At 45.5% G+C, this 18,939-nt stretch overlaps 1 long non-coding RNA gene, 1 other non-coding gene and 2 pseudogenes across 2 annotated transcripts; 1 reads left to right on the plus strand and 3 right to left on the minus strand.

The window, feature by feature from the left end:
- LOC138242338 (zinc finger protein 850-like) overlaps positions 1-18,939 on the minus strand; it is a 1,462,105-nt pseudogene that overhangs the window by 1,234,832 nt on the left and 208,334 nt on the right.
- trnav-cac (transfer RNA valine (anticodon CAC)) lies at positions 5,931-6,003 on the minus strand. The gene has a single exon. It is a non-coding gene; the product is annotated as a tRNA-Val (tRNA).
- LOC138218960 (5S ribosomal RNA) lies at positions 16,511-16,629 on the plus strand (annotated as a pseudogene).
- LOC138242365 (uncharacterized) lies at positions 17,820-18,664 on the minus strand. Its single transcript, XR_011191517.1, has 3 exons — positions 18,599-18,664; positions 18,246-18,355; positions 17,820-18,019 (listed from the first exon to the last, which is right to left on the minus strand). It is a non-coding gene; the product is annotated as an uncharacterized lncRNA (long non-coding RNA).

Genomic DNA, 18,939 nt, shown 5'->3' on the forward strand with positions numbered 1-18,939 from the left:
TCTGGGAGACAGATCGAACCTGGGCTTAAAGAGAGGGGGCTTAGCCGTCTTACATTTGCTAGTTCTGCTTCTACCTCCTTAGAGGATCGGACTGCCTTTCACTTCTCTGTGTCTTCTTTCACAGGATTGTGCACCTTTTCATTGCTCTCGCTTTCAGAGCCTCTGCACGGCACACGACTCGACATAAGGACACGCGTTGAAGTAAAAGCAGGAAGCACTCACAAGTACACTATAAATAACACTAATACAAATACCACTAATATTGCAACAGTAACACTATCACTAAGACTTACACTATCATCCTCTCTAACACTGACACAAAATACTACTACACTAATAATACTAATAATAACAGTAATGCTATTACTAAAACTAACATGACTACTAGTGTAAATAATCTAACCTTATCTCTGTAATTATCACTAATATTAACAGGAATACTAGCATTAAAACAATCAATAGCACTATCATCATGAATACTCACATGAAAACTATCATTAATATTAAAACTACCGATTGTACTCACACTAATTTTAACATGAAGACACTAATATTAGTATTAGTTGCAGTCCGTGATGTCACACCGCTCTTTGTGACGAAGGCGAGACACCTAGCTGCGGCCAGTGACGTGGCGCCTGTTGCTGTGGTTACCATACTGATGATTTGTAAACAGTGGAAAAATGCATTTAAACTGTTACCTACACAAATTTATCAACTTGGAACATAATTTTTAAGCTCTAGCATACAATTCCTAAACAAACATTTGAATAATAATTCTTTCATTTCGGATTGAACATTATTAACACTAAAGGCACTATGGTAATTGATCGATACAGGCTCTATTGACTGTTTTCTAGATATTAAAAACAGGGTCAAAACGGGAAAAGTATTAGTACTCACCAATCCATGAAGTTAATCGATTATTCTACGGTTCTTCAGTTGAATTAATTAGTTGTCGATAGATAAGTGATCAATAACTCTCCTCCGTGCGCTCCGCTCGCCTCCCGCGGTCTCGCTCTCTGATCCTGGTGCTCTGGCTGGTGTCCATGACGTCACAGCGCTCTTTCTGACGGAGCAGACATGTCTCCGCTGGAGGAGACTCCTGTCCGGAGCCCAGGGGGCTTTTCATACAGATATAAACTCTCCAATAATAAAGGCGATTCGTAATAGCTGGAAATGGAGAGCTACGAACCAAGGAATAAAATTCATTAAACCAAAAAAAATAGTTTACTTCACAGACTAAAATAATTGTATAGCATACTCCCGGAGAGGAGAAGAGAAAGGGCACAAGTCCCTGTAATGAGCTCTTTTAAGCATTTTAAACGAATCTCCACAGAATAGAAGCCAGGAGGATCAGACACCTGATCCTGAAGGTTGAAGAGTATCTCCTGGTTTTATTTCCCACCGAGCTCTCAGCTCCTCAGCCGGTTTGATGATTTAATTAACTGTATAACTGTTATCAGACTCTGTTTAACTGTATATTTATAAGACAGTCTGCGAGAGATGTGTGGGAGACGCTGTATCCCAGGGCTGGTGTGGAATCACACACAGACAGGTCTTCTGTGTGATCTGAGTCCCACTGCTCAGAGCTACAGACTGGTCAACTGGTCACTCTTGTAGACACAACCATTGGTCTGCTGCTGCTGAGAATCATAATACCACTGGTAAGAGTGGCAATACTCACAACCAATTAATTCAACTGAAGAACCATAGAATCATCGATTAACTTCACTGATTGGTGAGAATGAATTATTTTCCCATTTTGACCCTGTTTTTAATATCTAGAATACAATTCAACTGAAGAACTCAGATTGTCAGGATAAAGAGAAGGATGGAGATGAGCTTCTGTCTGTCCAGGAGGTAGGAGTTTTGGTAAAGTACTGAGGGATCCAATGCTCTGTGTGTGAGTCTGAGCTGTGAATCTGACTGAGAGGAGATACATTTTTTTTATTCTGCCTGTGAGAAGTCTTTTCCTTTGCCAATCAATGTTACATCCCATTCAGATACTCTGCACAGACTGTCAGAGTGAGAGAAAAGGAGAGAGAGATGGACAGATAAGAGCACACACAGCGAGAGAGACAGGAAGTGGGAGAGAGAGGAGAAGGAGCAGGAAGACAGTGCGGGTGTTCAACCACACTGTGACCACAGGAGACAGGAGGCTTTTCTCGGCTGCTGAGGAGCTCAGGGCTCATGGCCACTCAGGCTCAGAGGCTCTGGCAGCAGTCAGGTCTGGGAGCTTCTCCTCATACTGACTCTGGAGCTCTAAGAGTCTGACAGGAATAGCCCCTCCTGTTCAGCCCTGAAAGACACACTGAGAGAGCTGTTAGAGCCCTGAGACAGCTGTGTGGGTAGAAGACCTGTCACCCTGTAGAGCCCTGAACACTGGGCTCCCCTGTGTGCCTCACTGTACAGGAACAGAGCTCTGACTGGACTCCCCGTGTGTCTCTGTACAGCACTAGAGCTCTGAGCACTGGGCTCCACTGTGTGTCTCACTGTACAGCAATAGAGCTCTGACTGGACTCCCTGTGTGTCTCTGTACAGCGCTGTATTCCTGTATACCTCATCACACTGCACTGCACAAACCACAAACTCACTGCACAGTCTGACCTGCAGCTCCAGTAAAGCTCTGTCGAAACAGGCCCATTTCCTAAAGACAGGGGAGTGAAGAGATAGTGCAGTTTTACTGAAGATAATATGTCCCTCTCTAAAAATATGCTTTCATATCATTATATGACATTTTTTCATGCTAGCCCAGCAGGAATTGTGGCCTTAAATCACAGATGTTCAGCTGTATTAACAAGAACTGATAGTTTCTAGTTAATAATTTTGTTGTTTTTTAATACTTTGAAACAGACTCCTGCTCTTCTGCTCCTGTAGTTATTATGGTGAAGCTGCAACAAATACTACTGCTGCTATTACTACCACTAATACTGCTACTACAACTATGACAGCTACTACTACTGCTGCCACTGATACAACAGCAACTAGTGATATTTTACTACTACTACTAAAGCTACTAGTACTACTGTTTCTTTTTGTTGTTTGACTCCTGCTCTTCTGCTCCTGCTGCTGCAATTATTAAAGTGAGGCTCCAACACAGCTCTACTATATTGTTGAACTAAAGATTTTAAATACAGCATAACTACTACTACTATTGTTACTATTGCTCATGGTTCTAGTGTTACTACTGCTACTACAGCTACTCCTACTGCTACTACTAATGTTTCTAAAGCTACTAGTAGTACTGTTACTGCTACTAATACTGCTGCCACTGAAACAACTGCTACTACCACTACTACCATTACTACTACGACCATGACTTCAGATTCTAATACTAATTCTGATACTAATACTCCTGCTACTATTACTGCTGTCATTACTACTAATAGTGATAAAAACAGAGCACTCACAGCTCTGTAGACATTGGTCTGGACTCTAGAAAGTGATTCCATTTGCAAGCAGCTCTGGACCTCAACACCTGCTGATGGGTCACTTCTATCAGACACAACATTGGAGCCCAAGCCCACCGACACACATTCACACACACAGACACTACACATACTGACTAACACCATACACATTTATACACACAATCAGACACATACATGCACAAATACAAACTAGCACACGTTCACAGACACACACATACTGTAGACACTACACTCAGAGATACACACTCACACACTGATACGCACACATTTACAGAATCACACATAGACAGTACACATACTCACAGACACAAACTCACACAATGACGGACACCACTCTTACCTACAGTTACACTATAACAAACACTAATAAAAATACCAGTAACACTATCACTATGACTAACACTATCATTATTACTAACAATAACACAAAGTTACTACTACACTACTAATACTTATAATAACAGTAATGCTACCACTAAAACTAACATGACTACTAGTGCAAATAGTCTAACAGTAAATCTATAATAAGCACTAATATTACATGAATACTAGCATTACAACTATCAGTAGCGCTATCATTATTAATACTCACATGAACACTAGCATTAATATTAAAACTACCAGTTGTACTCTCACTAATATTAACAGGAATACACTAGCATTAGTATTAGTAGCTGTCCGTAACGTCACACTGCTCTTTGTGACGAAGGCGAGACGCCTAGCAGGGCACAGTGACGTGGCGCGTGGCGCGTGTCGCCATGGTTACCATTCTTATGATTTGTAAACAAACGGAAAATGCATTTCAACTGTTACTTAAACAAATTTATCAACTTGGAATATAATTCTCTAGCTCTAGGATAAAATTCCTAAATAATAATTTGAATAACCATTTTTTAATTTCGGATTGAACATTATTAACACTAAACGCACTATGGTACTGTAATTGATCGATCCAGGCGGTATTGACCGTTTTCTAGATATTTAAAACAGGGTCAAGAACGGGAAAAGAATCAGTACTCACCAATCAGTGAAGTTAATCGTTAATTCTATGGTTCTTCAGTTGAATTAATAGGTTGTCGCTAGATAAGTGATCAATAACTCTCCGCAGTGCGGTCTGCGCGCCTCCCGCGGTCTCGCTCTCTGAACCCGGCGCTCTGGCTGGTGTCTCTGACGTCACAGTGCTCTTTCTAAAATATATAACATCTCCAAAAAAAACACACCGGGCTTTGAAGAGAGGCGATTCATAACAGCTGGAGAAGGTGTAATATTTGTGTGCGTCAGCAGTGAAACTGCATGTTGATTGATGGAGGGCTGAGCGGGGAATAACGGTTGCTCAGGGTCACAGGTCATAGTGAATTTAGGAGCTAACTGGTTCAGAGTTACAGGTGAAATAATAAAGAGTTTCTTCGAGTGTCAAATCTTCGTCCTGGGTTCTTCATTTTTACACTATACGTGTACGAGAAACAAGACAGTGTGTGTGTGTGCCCTGGTGATTCTGGGAGACAGATCGAACCTGGGCTAAAAGAGAGGGGACTTAGCTCTCTTCCATTTGCTAGTTCAAAGTTGTACAACCCATTTGTATCTGCTAGATGGCACAGTCGTCGTGCACAAAGAACGCTTTGAAAAGCGTCAAAAGCAAGTCATTCCGAGTTGGTCGTTTCTGTTTTCGAAATGCTGAATTGCTGCGAAATGCTGAAATGATCTCACGGCTCCTCGGTTGTCATTTCTGCTCCGTAAAGGAATCACAGCACGCATCACCTTCCAGCACGATGGGTCGGGACATGATGCCGGGGGTCGGAGTGTGCGATGTCTTCCTTGTTAGTATAGTGGCAAGTATCCCCACCTATCACGCGGGAGACCGGGGTTCAATTCCCTGACGGGGAGTAGCTTTTCTTTCACCTCCTTAAAGAAAGGACTGCCTTTCACTTCTCTGTTTTCTTTCGCAGCGTCGTGCACCTTTTCATTGCTCTCGCTTTCAGAGCCTCCGCACGGCACACGACTCGACATCAGGAAGCACATTGAATTGAAAGCAGGAAGCGCTGCGACATGCACTGTGCAGATCCCGCCAAACTAAGAGGTGAGTGGGTCTGTTCGATGCACAAAGAATGCTTTGATAAGCGTCAAAGGCAAGTCATTCCGAGTTGGTGGTTTGTGTTTTCTGTTCAGACGCGAAATGCTGAAATGATCTCTCGGCTCCTCGGTTGTCATTTCTGCTACGTAAAGGAATCACAGCACGCGTCGGCTTCCAGCACGGTGGGTCGGACACGATGCCGGGGGTCGGAGAGAGCGATGTCTTCATCGTTAGTATAGGACCTGTCACCTGTCCCCACCTGTCACGCGGGAGACCGGGGTACATCAGGACGCGCATTGAAGTGAAAGCAGGATGCGCTGCGACATGCACTGTGCAGATCCCGCCACACTAAGAGGTGAGTGGGTCTGTTCGATCACAGAGCTAGGCGAATCCCCAATCCCCTTTTGTGCGTGGCGACAAAAGAAGTCCGTTTCCGCCCGGTTTCGAACCGGGGACCTTTCGCGTGTGAGGCGAACGTGAGAACCACTACACTACGGAAACGGTGGTAAGACGTGCCCAGCGGCCCAGCGCTGACCTTCGCCAATGCGATTCAGCTGCTTCCAGTGCCTTTATTGGAGTGCGCTGATGGACCGTGCTCTCTCTCCAGAGACTAGCACGCCTGTCATGGACGGAGCAGGAAAGGCGGCGCCACATTCTACAGCCCTCTCCACGCAATCAACGAAATCGGGCTACTGAAGTGGAGAAAATCGCCTCTCCAGAAAGTGCAAATATCATCTTGGAGAGTATAAATCCTATTGCCGAAGGTCAGCCCTGTCTACCAGAGTAACCCTCCCACCTCCTGCAGCGATGATCAGCTCGTCTCACACGCGAGAAGTTTCGGCTGGAAACAAGCGCCCCCTCTTCTCGCACGTTTTGCACGTTCGAGCGGCTCCTTCGTACACGGTGCTGATCTTTTGGAAAGCAGGAGGCAAAACTGACACGTTCTCATACCGGGAGTCGAACCCGGGCCGCCTGGGTGAAAACCAGGAAGCCTAACCGCTAGACCATATGGCAGCAAACAACCACACTGTTCCCGGCATCATGCAAGTAAACTACATAAATATGAGAAAACACGCAAGAGAGTTGTCACTCAGAGTGTCGAAGGGTCGATGTATACTGGGACTCAGTTGAAATGCAACGTCAGGACTTTTCCGAATTATGTCACACGAAGAGAGCACAGCCTTTTCCGCCCTGCCACGTGTGTATCGGTAACTCGCTGTGATCGTATAGTGATCAGTACTTTGCGTTGTGGCCACAGCAACCCCGGTTTGAATCCAGGTCACGGCAAAATAGTGGCGTCTGCTTTTACTACTTGCACGAATGAAGGCAAAAAAAAAGCCAATCGATGTGAACGAACGGCGCTTTACAGAGGAGTACTGCCTGACTGGATCGTTGATGAACGACAGAGGCCACTCCGACCTCTTCTCGGTTTTCTTCAATGACTTACTAAGGATCTTCTTCACATTCGCCCATGCAGGGGAAGCCAGTTACACCAAAGCAAACGCAGGAAAGTGCATTTCAAGCAGAGACCAGCAGGGACTTGTTTACACCGAGAGTGGTCGGAGAATGGAACAATCACAGCTCTCCGCCGCCCCAGGCTTCCGCTCGATAAGCTGCTGGACACACCCGCCCCCCTCACACAGACCGTGGAAAAGCCCCCGAGTGGGAGGGCTCTCTCTTCCTCCCAGGAGCTCTTGGGCACGACACACAGACAGGGCACGGGGAGCCGCCGCCTGCAAACACTAAACCTCCTGTCCCAGCCTGAGGAACAGACAGTGAGCCTGTCTCTCAATAATAATAATCCAGTGTGTGATCTCCTGTCTTAGCCTGAGGAACAGACAGGGAGCCTGTCTCTCAATAATAATAACCTAGTGTGGAATGTCCTGTCCCAGCCTGAGGAAGAGACAGTGAGCATGTCTCTCAATAATAATAGAACAGTATGTGATCTCCAGTCCCAGCAAGAGGAACAGACACTGTATTATTAGTATTGAGATACAGACTCACTGCCTGGGGAGCACTGAGGCTGTCTCTCAATACTAATAATACAGTGTGTGATATCCTGCTCCAGCCTGAGAAACAGACAGTGAGCCTTTCTCTCAATAATAATAATACAGTGTGTGATTTCCTGTCCCAGCCTGGGGAACAGTGAGTTTATCTGGCAATAATAATACAGTGTGTGATCTCCTTTCCCAGCATGAGGAACAGATAGTGAACCTGTCTCTAAATAATAATAATAATACAGTGTGTGATCTCCTGTCCCAGCCTGAGGAACAGTGAGTTTATCTGTCAATAATAATAATACAGTGTGATCTCCTGTCCCAGCATGAGGAACAGTGAGCTTGTCTCTCAATAATAATAATACAGTATGATCTCCTGTCCCAGCCTGAGAAACAGTGAGCCTGTCTCTCAATAATAATACAGTATGTGATGTCCTGTCTCAGCCTGAGGAACAGAGAGTAAGCCAAGTCTCTCAATAATAATAATTCAGTGTGGGATCTCCTGTCCCAGTCTGATGAACAGACAGTGAGCCTCTCTCTCAATACAGCCTGGGGAACAGTGTGCCAGACTCTCAATAATATTAATAATAATAATACAGTGTGATCTACTGTCCCAGCCTGAGGAACAGACAGTGAGCCTGTCTCTAAATAACAATAATACAGTGTGGGATCTCCTGTCCCAGCCTGGGGAACAGTGAGCCAGACTCTTAATCATAATAATAATACAGTGTGATCTACTGTCCCAGCCTGAGGAACAGACAGTAAGTTTGTCTCTCAATAATAATATAGTGTTATCTCCTCTCCCAGCCTGGGGAACAGACAGTGAGCCTGTCTCTCAATAATAATAATACAGTGTATGATCTCCTGTCCCAGCCTGAGGAACAGACAGTGAGACTTTCTCATAATAATAATAATACTATGTGAGCTCCTGACCCAGCCTGGGGAACATACAGTGAGCCTGTCTCTCTATAATAATAATTCAGTGTGGGATCTCCTGTCCAGCTCTGAGGAACAGACAGTGAGCCTGTCTCTAAATAATAATAATAATACAGTGTGTGATCCTCTGTCCCAGCCTGAGGAACAGACAGTGAGCCTGTCTCTCAATAATAATAATACAGTGTGTGATCTCCAGTCCTAGCCTGAGGAACAGTGAGCCTGTCAATCAATAATAATACAGTATGGGATGTCCTGTCTCAGCTTGAGGAACAGAGAGTAAGCCTGTCTCTCAATAATAATAATACAGTGTGGGATCTCCTGTCCCAGCCTGGGGAACAGTGAGCCAGACTCTAAATAATATTAATAATAATAATACAGTGTGGGATCTCCTGTCCCAGCCTGAGGTACAGACAGTGAGCCTGTCTCGCAATTATAATATAGTGTGTGACCACCTGTCCCAGACTGAGGAAAAGACAGTGAGTCTGTCTCTAAATAATAATAATACAGTGTGGGATCTTCTGTCCCAGCCTCGGGAACAGTGAGCCAGACTCTCAATAATAATAATACAGTGTGATCTACTGTCCCAGCCTGAGGAACAGACAGTGAGTTTGTCTCTAAATAATAATACAGTGCGTTATCTCTTGTCCCAGCCTGGGGAGCAGACAGTGAGCCTGTCTCTCAATAATAATAATACAGTGTGTGATCTCCTGTCCCAGCCTGAGGAACAGACAGTGAGCCTGTCTCTCAGTAATAATAATACAGTGTGTGATCTACTGTCCCAGCCCAACCGAAGACACAGTGAGCCTGTCTCTCAATAATAATAATACAGTGTGTGATCTCCTGTTCCAGTTTGGGAAACAGAAAGTAAGCCTGTCTCTTAGTAATAATAATATAGTGTGTGATCCACTGTCCCAGCTTGAGGAACAGACAGTGAGCCTGTCTCTAAATAACAATAATACAGTGTGGGATCTCCTGTCCCAGCCTGAGGAACAGTGAGTAGTCCTAATAGTTACCGCTTTCCTGATTTATCTCAGCAGCTTTTATTTCGCCTGAAGTGCAAGCAACTTGTGAGAACAGGTTGGGTTTGCTGTGCTCAACTGGCTCGGCGTCTTCGTGTCGTAGCGCCGCAACGGTGTGTTTTCCTTCCTTCTCTTTTCAGCCCGGAAGAAACATTTTACTTGTTCCTTTTGTAGCCCACGCATGCCGACGCCTGTGTTGTGTTGTGGATTTTCTCCTTCTTGAATTTGTACTCCTCCTCCCTCTCTCTCCCTACCTCTACCTCTCCCTCTCTCTACCTCTCCCTTTTCCCCTCCCTACCTCTCTCCCTACCTCTACCTCTCCCTCTCTCTACCTCTCCCTCTCTCCCTAACCCCCTCTCTCTCCACCTCTCTCCCTCCCCCTCGCCCTCCACCTCTCTCCCTCTCTCTACCTCTCTAACGCTCTACCTCTCTCTACCTCTCCCTACCCCTCTCTGCTCTCTCTCTCACTCTGGAGTTTATTTTCAGACAGAAATCCAGCTCTGTCCCTCCTGTGGAAGATTGGTGATGCAGGATGAGAGCCCCTAACCGAGAGCACTGCAGCGGCAGGTTCTGTGGTCTGTTTCAAAACCGCCCACGATGAGACACCGAGGAGAAATGAAGAGCCCCAGTCGCGCTAGAAAATCACCCGGGAAAGAGACTTTCAATGTAGGAAAAAAAAGTCGTTAGTTCCAGACATAATATGTTTGTTTTGTTTTTTTAATCGCTGCGATGTGTGACTAAGCTCATATGACTAAGAGTTGCCCCCTTTGTCTAGATCTGGTAACCTGCTCGTCGCTGGTGGGCCAGATCGTGTCCCCCGTCACTATACTGGGGCATTAGGACCCACACAGACCGCAGGGTGAGCGCCCCCTGCTTGCCCACAGAGAGGGAGAGGTAGAGGTAGGGAGAGAGGTAGGGAGGGGAAAAGGGAGAGGTAGGGAGAGAGGTAGAGAGAGGGAGAGGCAGAGGTAGGGAGAGAGAGGAGTACAAATTCAAGCAGAGGCCTGAGTGGAGCACTGTCGTATGGCCCTGACATCAATCCCTCAACTCTCTGCATAAAGCAGTGTCTTATGGCCTTGACATCCCACCCCCACCACTCTTAGTGGAAAGCACTGTCGTATAACCATGACATCCCACCTCCTCCGCTCTCTGCGAAAAGCAGTATCTTCAGGCCCTGACATCCCAACCCCGCCACTCTCTGTGTAAAGCAGTGTCATATGGCCCTGACATCCCACCCCCACCACTCTCTACGTAAAGAAGTGTCGTATGGCCCTGACACCCACCCCTCCACACTCTGCATAAAGTAGTGTTGTCAAGCCCTGACATCCCACCCCCGCCACTCTCTGCGTAAAGCAGTGTCGTCAAGCCCTGACATCCCACCCCCGCCACTCTCTGCGTAAAGAAGTATCGTCAGGCCCTGACATCCCACCCCCGCCACTCGCTGTGTAAAGCAATGTCATATGGCTCTGACATCCCACCCCTGTGTAGTGTGCTCTCTGAAGGCACCAGTTCTGTAGGGTTTGGGCATTTACTGGGACAATTATTAATTGTAGCAGTAAATCACAAAATGATTCTTTTGATGGCCTTAGAATCCAACCATGCGATATAACTCAAACAACGCACACACACAGGTACTAATACACGAGGATACATTTATTAATACATAGAATATGCATGTAAACCTAACAGATCTTATCGAGAGGGTTATCAGAATACAAAAGGTATATATTCAGTCAGTTACAAAGAGTTACATATATCAAGAGGACATACGTTCAGTATATCATTCATTTAGACCGTTTCGTAAATGAACTTGGTTATAACTTCTACATTAGATACTCAAAACAAGGACATAACTCTTAGGAATTAAATTGGTATCAACTGGTTGGGATAACAATTGAATTCTCGAGCAGTAATGCATTGAAGTTGAATACTCATCCAATCTCTGGGGATTCAGATCTCCTGCGGACTCAAAGAAACAGTTGCAGGCTGTTGCTGTCCAATCTGCGCTCTCTGGCTCGGTGCCAGGCTGTGCTGTGCGGCTTGCGACGGTGCGCTGCTGATGCTCTGCGCTGCTCTCTGAAGACCAGCTAGTTAGTTTTGGCTTTAACTAGCAAAGCTTGCGCACAGGAGAAAAGATGACTGTGGGTCCAAGCAAGTCAGGAAGAGGACCAGTTCGTTCCTGGTGAAGCTAGTTCTGAATAGTGATTCAGCTGTCCACAGTTCCGACCTGTTCACGAGGCCTTCTGCTGGTGCTAACCTCGGGTGGATCCTCTGGTTACTCTCTGGCAACCTCCGCTCTAGACTCTTAGAACAAAGGAAAGTTCTGGCACTCGGACACACTGGCCGTTCCGTGGTTGTCCGGGCTGAGTCTCAGGATGGTCAGGAGGCGCGCTGCGAGAATGTCCTGCCCTTGGGAGCCTTCTGCTCTTGGGCTGTCCTGCCCTGGAATTCTCCTTTGACTTCCCTTTAGAAAAGTCCACAGAATAGTCTCTCAGGCCCTCTGTGTTGCCTGTTTTTACCTGGAGGAACTTCAGCTCGTTCATTGGCTGAAAGTTCCATGGGCATCAGAGTCCCACGTGGGTTACTGGTAGGGCCCTACCAGTCCCTGATTGGTTGATCAAGGTGAGATATGAGTCACTTACTCCTGACACCTAGGAATGCAGTCCAGATGTCCATCTGGCACTCCCTAGACAGATAGGCGCCAATGGATGACCATTGATCATGATAGCCAGGCTTAGCTAAGTGCATCCCCCTTTGGGAGCTGTCCTAGGACCTTAAATCACCCTAATGGTCTCTCTGTGGCTGCACCACAGAGATGAACAGAGAAATGGGGCCTCATTTGGGAAGCTCAGAAACACTTAATTCTGTCTTATTAACAAGCATTGCCACTACATATCCCCCCTTTTTGAAGGTCAAGAGGTCCTGAGGCGTTGTTGCCTTCAAAACAAAACAGAGTTAAGTGATGTCCCTTGTCATTAGAACATTAATATTAAATGTCCACATTACTCCTCGAGAATTCATACTGGAACCAGCATTGGGAACAAACATGATGAATAACATCAGGAGTATGTATAAACACGGCAGGAGACATTATCTCAGTCTAGGAATTACACATCAGGAAGTTCACTGTCAATATCTGATACCTCTGTAGGCAGATATTTGGGAAGAAGTAACTTCCTTTCTTTTGACATGCTACCTTTGACTCATTCGTGCTACCCGGAGTACATCTTGATGTGAGAGTACAGCATTCAGAGTACACTGTCAGTCATGATCCAGCTACCCGGCAGCAGTGTTACAATAACACCAGTTTCTGTTCCCAGCCCCTCGATAAACCACGACACCTGTGTTGGGTATCTGCTAGGGTGGTTTGGAGGTTTGTTCCATTAAAGCAAACTAACTACCTGTACCTCTTCAGGGCTTAGTGTTTCTTGGATTTCTATCCAATTCAATAGTGTGGCACCTGAAGGCATCCATGACCTCAAGTTTGGTCTTATATTGTCTGGTTCTAGACAGTACAGTGTTAAGTCACCAAGCTGTACTATGGCCTCCTCGGGAACTTGCAGGAACTGTTTTATTAGTTAGCTGTATCATGCCTGTCACAAGTCATGGTGACAGTTAAATGTGGTGTGTTGACCAGCCATTTACTTCCCACCTGCTCTTCATGGGGTTCATTAACCTCCCTCTGCTCGTTAGTAGCTTTACACCCTTCATTGGTGAATCATTTAGACACAGCCAATGGATAGCTTTGGTACCCATACCCATCTCAAGATTTGGAACCAAATTCAATCTTGGATTGCCTTCTGGGTGAGCTATGAGCGATGGGGTTAATGTCACATACTCCTCTACTGAGAAGAGTGGAATCAAGTGGGTTGGGAATTGTGCCGTGGTTAGACTGGCTACAGTGGCACTAAACTCTCTTAACAGGTCTTGTGTCAACATTCTGGCCTGTTGCACACAAGCATAAACCCACTGTATAACACTGGCAATCATGTCCACTGGTTGGGGGATAAGGTTTAACCCTGTTGCATAGAAAGTTGCCTGTAGGGTTTTCCCTAAGCTTTCCAGCCTTTGCTGCTGTCGATACAGTCTGTCACTACCCTCTGGCATCTCTGACACCTGCCTTCTTGGGGCAGTCAGGGTGAGAGTGCCAGTAGCACACAAACCTACCAGAAAAAGCAAAAGTGCAACAGTGGCGGCAGCAATCAGTCCTCCCAACAGTCTTTTCGGGTGGCTGATCCCAGTCATCTCCTTCTGAGTGACTGTTGCCTTTCTAAGCTGGCGCAGCGTGTACATGGTGTCTTTCTCAGTATGCCTTGTGGCATCTTGGGCACCAACATCCTGGAAATCTGGGGAGATCTGACGCAGCTGCTGATGCTGCTCCTCCTTTTCCAGGGTATCTGCTTTTTCGATTTGTTCATGCCTGTGCTCTAGGAACCCTGCAGGGGGTGGTGCAGCGGTGGAGCATGCCTGACCCTCGGCTGAGTGGTCATCTGGAGCACCTGAGTGATCTGGGATTGTTACCCCATTCTCACTGTTCAGGTCCACCCTGCACCCTTCCTGATTGAGGAATCCCTCTATCGGCATGTTTACAATCGTTAGCTGGGCGTGGGTGTAGGACACCTGCTCGCTCCCCCCTTCCCTCGCTAGGGGTTCAGGGAGCTGCCCCAGCACTGGGATAGCTAGTTCACTGTCTTTGAACTTACTATCACCCACCAGGCCCATGTCAGTGCAGGCAGGGATTCTGACACCCCTCTTTGCGATGTCCTGCACTGGCAGGCGGGTGGCTTGACCATCCAGCTCCAGTCTGGCTGAACCACTGTTGGTCAGACTCAGACTGACAGACTGGGCTGGTGGCTGTAAGAAAACCGGCTCGGCTTTCATTCCCTGTCCCTTCCTGGGGACTGGGTGTGTTGGCAACCCTGCCGTTGAGGCAGGAACAATCAGGTCAGTCTCACTCACTACCCGGTAGTTGTGAGAAATAATGTTACCTGACTGCAGGTTCCCTGGGTCACAGCAGAGGGAATTGGCATCTGGGATCAGGTGTGTCCACAGCGCAGTAGTCTCAGCGTCCAGCTGGACCTCCTGTCTAACCTGTGAATGTTGCACCAGGGGCACCTGGTGGTGGCCCTGTGACAGCTGCTCAAGCAGATCCTCACTGATAGAGGACCTCTCAGGGCTAAGGGTGAGGGCTACATCACCAACCTGCTCTCCTGCCATCTGGATCCCTTCCACCACTGCGGGGTGGTGGTCCTGACCCCTCTTGGGTGCCAAGGTGCACAGGGAAAGCTCCTTTTCATCACCAAGTGGGGAGATCTGCTCCCCTTTAGGGATGTAAAAGGGGTTTGCTTTACCTGGTGGATCAGGCGGCTGCTTGGAGCACCGCTCCTGTGGCATGGAGGCTGTTGTGACCTCAGCCGGGACACGACTTCCTTGTAGATCCGGGGAACAAGAAAATATTTTTATTTCTTGTCCAGAGGGAACAGAAGGAATCTCCACATAGGCTTCTGTGTTCGGTGGGCACTGTGTGAGCACAGTCTGCCTCTTGGCCCCCCTTTCCTTCTGTACAGAAGGCTTAGGAGTCTTGACCTGTTTCCACACCTTGCCTTTCTGGTGATCCACCAAAGGTTCCTCTCTGAGTCGCATGCCCTTTTCTTTTTCTACCCGTTTGAGCTTGCCGTGTGACATCAAACACCTTTCAACCTCAGTGTCAATCAGTGTCTCACTGGGTAAGACATCTCCCATGGCAGCCTTGAGGTAAAAGCTTCCTGCTTTTCCTCTGTGTTTTACTGCCTGCTCTGTGACTTCAGGGGTGGAGTCAGCACTCGCTTGGGAGTGACTGACCTCATCCAGGCAGAAACCCTTCTGCTCAATCAGATAGACTGATGGAGGGAGAGGGGGCGGGTCTCCGCCTCCTCCAGTGGAGAGTATCAGCTCATTCACGCTTCCGGCAGCCTTGGGGAGCGGTTGTCCCTGTCCTAATAAAGCTTGTTCAAGCCTGGCCAGGCGGGCGGCTACTGAATCTTTTTGTTCAGCTTTTTCTAGCCCTTTCCCTCCCCCGGTGTTCTCATGGCACTTAGGATGCTGGGTGCGGTCCTGCGTGCCTGCTTTGGAACGGGGATTAGCCAGCCCAGGAGCCTGTGCTCCTTCGAGCAGGGGGGAATTAACCCTGCTGGCTCTGACGGCGAATACAGTTGCTTTAGCAGCTTTTTGCTCAGAGCGACTTTGGACATCATACTCCCATTCGGGCTTTCTGCACGAATCTCTTAATATCAGTCATTTTCATGGTCTGTGCATCTGTATGCATTAAGATCATCTTTCTGACTGACGGGTGGAGATTCGCGATGAATAAACCCTTGAAATGTGTGTTCTCCTCGCAACCCTCATCATTTCGTCCTGCAAAATAAGTTCATCTAAGTCTCTCGTAATATTCGCGGGGGGACTCTGCTCTCTCGTGCTTAATGTTAAGGGCGGCGGCTATCGCAGCTGTCGGGTCAATAAACGCACTGTATTCCTCGATAAGTGCATGACAAAGCTGTTCAAAGTCATTACAGACTTCTTTCATCTGCCTAGCCATCCACTCATGTACAGCTCTGCTGGTAGTTTTCCTGACCAGAAACACTTTCTCCTGTTCTGTGGCGTTTGGCAGGTACTGCAGGTTATACCTGAGGTCCTGAATATAACTCTCGATATTATTCTCTGACACTGCAGGGTCAAATCTCTCCATGTCCTTTGCTAGCTCTCTCACAGAATGGAGGTTTATTCTCCTAACTTCTCTGCTGATGGAGATATGGCGGAGATCGTGGTCAGACTTGTCGCTGCTAGAGAGAATGCTTACTAGCGACTCGAATTCAGACCTTTTAGTAACCATCGTTAAACTTAAAAGAGTATTACTTTTAAGTACGAAATCACAGTTTTACCACAGAAAACCACAAGATCAAGTATGCAATCAACCCGGTAGATCGCAAAAAATCACAAAACAATCAAAAAAAGCAGCGTCGTAAAAGAAGTGACGGAGCTGTCCTCTCTATAAGAAGGGTGCCAGTGAGCCCTATTCTCGCTTACGGCTACACCCCCTTGAGCATGCCTGATTTCGTTTGATCTCGGAAGCTAAGCAGGGACGGGCCTGGTTAGTTCTTGGATGGGAGACTGGCTGGGAATACCAGGTGCTGTAAGCTCTTAAGCGCAGGAGGTGCATTGTCCCTGCTCGCTCGCTCATTCCCCTGTTCATGTGTGCAGTGCGGCTTTTCCGTCTGTTCATTTGTCAGCTTTGGCGAGACATGGGTGCTTGTGTATTAGCGTGAGCATTTTTTATTCTGATCATGAACAGTTTTACAAGTCCGCAAAGGATCGAGAAAAGGTTTATCGCCAGCTGAAAAGAGACACAGCGCTTCGGCTGTGGAGACTTGTTCGGCTGGCGTTCTGGGAGTCGCGTTTTTCAGAATTGTATTGAGATCGTTTTCCACGGAGCTCAGGTGTCAAAGCACAGCAGCAGCTATCCACAGCGATCCTCTATAGCGCCCTTTCTCCCGCAGCTCCGTCCTTATTGGAAGGAAGCAAGAGTGAAAGACTGAAGTGAAACAGAGCGGAGGCGAAGGCAGTGAAGAGAGAGAACGTGGGAAGAAGAGAAAAACGCAAGGGAAAAAAAGCAGCATCGTAAAAGACGTGACGGAGCTGTCCTCTCTATTATACGGATAACTTTAGAGGTCTATTATACATATGTGGTTAGAGCTCTATTATACGGGTAACTTTAGAGGTCTATTATATGTATATGGTTAGAGTTCTATTATACGGATAACTTTAGAGGACTATTATACATACATGGTTAGAGGTCTATTATACGGATAACTTTAGAGGACTATTATACGTGTATGGTTAGAGGTCTGTTATACGGATAACTTTAGAGGACTATTATACATACATGGTTAGAGTTCTATTATACGGATAACTTTAGAGGACTATTATACATACATGGTTAGAGGTCTATTATACGGATAACTTTAGAGGTCTATTATACGTATATGGTTAGAGGTCTATTATACATCAGATAGGTTTTGTAGGTGTAGAAACAAGTAAACCAAGCCAATGATTTGGTTTAGAAATTTATTCTGAAAATACACATTCACACCTGAAAAATATGTATTTCAAATTATACATTGTATACAATCAATCAACAATCAACATATGGGCAATAATCATAAAAAACACAACTAGTCTTAAACTTCAGCTACAAATTCTGGTAACATGGCAATATACAGTATAGTAATGACAAACACAAACTAATTACATTAACACACTAACTCAAAACCACATTTTGATTCAAATATAAATTTTAAAATGTACAACTTCTATATTTCCAAGGAAAAAAAATATTACAATTGAAGTTAAGACGATTTTTGTCCACCATTTGCAAACCCTGTCTTATTGTCCTAACAGGACCAGAAACCTATTATTTTCAGTGTCCAGATCTCCTGGCCCCCTGCCTTGCATATGCATTCTTCAAGTAACGCATTGCGTGCTCCTTTATTTCTTTTTCTGTCGATGTAGGGTGGGACTTCAGCACCGCAGCTAGGAGAAAATTATATAATATTACTACTCAAATAAATGATGATTAATATCTTCTTGAGTATAACCTCAAAAATGAACCAATAAGGTTTACTAAGCTCAAAGCTGAAATAAACGGATAAAATTTGGCTTGCATCATAGCGATTGAGCAATAAAGTCTGTCCTAATTAAAGAGTACCCTGTCCTAATTAAAGAGTAAGTTTGAAAGTACAACATAGAATAGAAGTACCTTTAATTACTCTATAAAGATTTGTGTCTCCCAGGCCCCTCTTTTGTTGTTTATCTTTTCGGTTTGTGCCAGCGAAGTTGAATTCTGTCATCAGTTCATTTGTCATAAGTCTGAAAACCAAATTCAGACATTTAGTTTAGACTTTTTTTCCACTCAACATTTATTTACTCAAATATTTAGGATCAAATGTAGTACTGTAATCCTTTTTTTGCAATTTTGCAGTTTGCAGTTTTACACCTTGCACATTCAGTGGTTAACACATAGGTATCTATAAGCTCAATTCTGTGGATATGTTCACTTGATCAAAGTAAAAATGTAATGTAAAAACATTTTAAAAAAACAATAAGCAATACCTTGACAAGACTGTGAACACACTCTCTCTAACATCACTGCCGCCTACTCTCTGAAGTTGGTTTATCTGGAAATAATATTATATTACCAATAATATTAGAAGCTACTAGATCTTCATTAATCAACTAATCAGACATACCCATTACACATGACCATTCAATGAAACAAACACATTTTCACATATTAACTGCACTTTTTTGCAGTATTTTCTCAGTCTATAAATACAAAGTGACCATTTTTCAAAGTAAAAAAAATTGTAGTAACTTTTTAGAACATGAAAACACTTTATTTTGCCATTAAAGGATAAGCAAGATTATACATTATAAACTAAAAATATGAACGT

The sequence above is a fragment of the Lepisosteus oculatus genome, chromosome 14 (assembly GCF_040954835.1).
Source record: "Lepisosteus oculatus isolate fLepOcu1 chromosome 14, fLepOcu1.hap2, whole genome shotgun sequence".
Classification (NCBI taxonomy): domain Eukaryota; kingdom Metazoa; phylum Chordata; class Actinopteri; order Semionotiformes; family Lepisosteidae; genus Lepisosteus; species Lepisosteus oculatus.